This window comes from Bos taurus, chromosome 3, assembly GCF_002263795.3.
Source record: "Bos taurus isolate L1 Dominette 01449 registration number 42190680 breed Hereford chromosome 3, ARS-UCD2.0, whole genome shotgun sequence".
NCBI classification, from domain to species: Eukaryota; Metazoa; Chordata; class Mammalia; order Artiodactyla; family Bovidae; genus Bos; species Bos taurus.
In genome coordinates, this window is record NC_037330.1 from 111493069 (window position 1) to 111495214 (window position 2146).

Sequence of the window (2146 nt, forward strand, 5' to 3'; positions counted from 1 at the left end):
TTACTTCCATCACCAGTCACATCCACAATGGGTGTTGTTTTTTCTTTGGCTCTGTCTCTTCATTCTTCCTGGAGTTATTTCTCCACTGATCTCGTAGCATATTGGGCACCTACCAACCTGGGGAGTTCATCTTTCAGTGACCCATCTTTTTGGCCTTTTCATACTGTTCATGAGGTTCTCAAGGCAAGAATACTGAAGTGGTTTGCCATTCCCTTCTCCACTGGACCACGTTTTGTCAGAACTCTCCACCATGACTCGTCTGTCTTGGGTGGCCCTACATGGCATGGCTCATTGTTTCAGTGAGTTAGACAAGGCTGTCATCCATGTGATCAGATTCGTTAGTTTTCTGTCATCGTGGTTTTCATTCTGCCTGCCCTCTGATGGAGAAGAATAAGAGGCTTATGGAACCTTCATGATGGGTGAGACTGACTGAGGGGGAAACTGGGTGTTGTTCTGATGGTCAAGACCGTGCTCAGTAAATCTTTGACCCAATTTTCTGTTGATAGGCGGGGCTGTATTCCCTCCCCGTTGTTTGACCTGAGGCCAAACTATGGTGGAGGTAATGAAGATACTGTCAACCTCCTTCAAAAGGTCCCATGCATGCACTACTGCACTCAGTACCCCTAAGCCTGTAGCAGGCCACCACCGACCCATGCCTCTGCCGGAGATTCCTGACCACTCACTGGCAAGTCTGGGTCGGTCTCTTGTGGGGTCACTGCTCTTTTCTCCTGGGTCCTGGTGTGCACAAGGTTCTGTTTGTGCCCTCTGAAGTCCTGTTTCCCCAGTCCCATGTAAGTTCTGGCGGCTCTATGATGGGGTTAATGGCAACCTCCTCCACGAGAGCTTATGCCCTACCCCTAGTACGATAGGCAACAATAAAAAAACTGGCGATGTAACTCAAATTTCCAGATGTCTGGAGCCTAGAAAGATTGGAAGATGAAGCAAGGTTAGCCTGCTTTTTCACTTGGCAATGGTTCGATAGCACTGAGTAATGGTGCAGCTGAGTGATGGCTGCCCTTGTTAACTGGGACATAAGCTGTGTTCTCCAGATGGACAGAACAACCCCCCAGCATCTGAATGTGTACCTACCCACGCATTCCAGCCTGCTTTACTCATGTACATATGGCATCTATGGGTTCCTGTAGTTTTCAACTCTCCAGGCTCCTCTGTCCATGAGACTCTCCATGCAAGAACACTGGAGTGAGTTGCCATGCCCTCTTCTGGGGAATCTTCCCAACCCAGGGATCAAACAGTCATCTCTTATGTCTCCTGCATTGGCAATTGGGTTCTTTATCACTAGAGCCACCTGGGAAGCCCCTGTTTATTATTAAAAGTGTCTACTGTGAATGAACTTCCCTGGTGGCTCAGATGGTAAAGCGTCTGCCTACAATGCGGAAGACCCAGGTTCAATCCCTGGATTGGGAAGATCTCCTGCAGAAGGAAATGGCATCCCACCCCAGTGTTCTTGCCTGGAAAATCCCATGGACTGGGGAGCCTGGTTACAATCTACAGACTACAGTCCATGGGGTCGCAAAGAGTGGGACACGGCTGAGCGACTTCACTTTCACTTTCACTTACTGTGAATGAAGGACTGTTATAAAAACTATTCTCCTGGTTCATTGACTTTCCTCATGAACAATGCAAAAGAATGACCCTTCTTTTCCAAATTTCCCACTCAATTCAGTGCTGAGAGGGTCACATAAAGATTTTGGGACCAGAGTGACTGGTATCCCTAAAGTCCAGTGAATAGTTTTGTTTAGGCCATTGATATAATTGACCTGGACTCAAATTCTAGCTAGAAGTCATACAATTCTCTAAGCCTGTTTCCTCATTTGTAAAATGGGTATATTAATTTGATTTTGATGGGTTGCTATGAGGATGGAATAGATTAAATTATGTATGTAAAAAAGCAGGCCAGGCATTATAAAATAGTCAATAAGTTTTAACTTCCTTTCAAAGTCCTATATATTTTACAGTCTCACAGAACATGAATACTGGGTACATGTAATAATTATACAGAGAGACTATTAGCTAACAGATATGAGTGGCAGTAGTCTCTCAAAGAGATAATGGAAAACTAGTTAGGTTCCTCTGTTTTAGGGAAGGGATGTACTGTTGCCCATGGCCACTGTGCCCTGTGATGTGG

General features: G+C 45.7%; 1 non-coding gene across 1 annotated transcript; it reads left to right on the top strand.

Annotated features, from left to right (window-relative positions):
* The first annotated feature begins 1353 nt into the window (after window positions 1-1353).
* Window positions 1354-1425, top strand: TRNAC-ACA (transfer RNA cysteine (anticodon ACA)). Its single transcript has one exon. It is a non-coding gene; the product is annotated as a tRNA-Cys (tRNA).
* The last annotated feature ends 721 nt before the right edge of the window (window positions 1426-2146 follow it).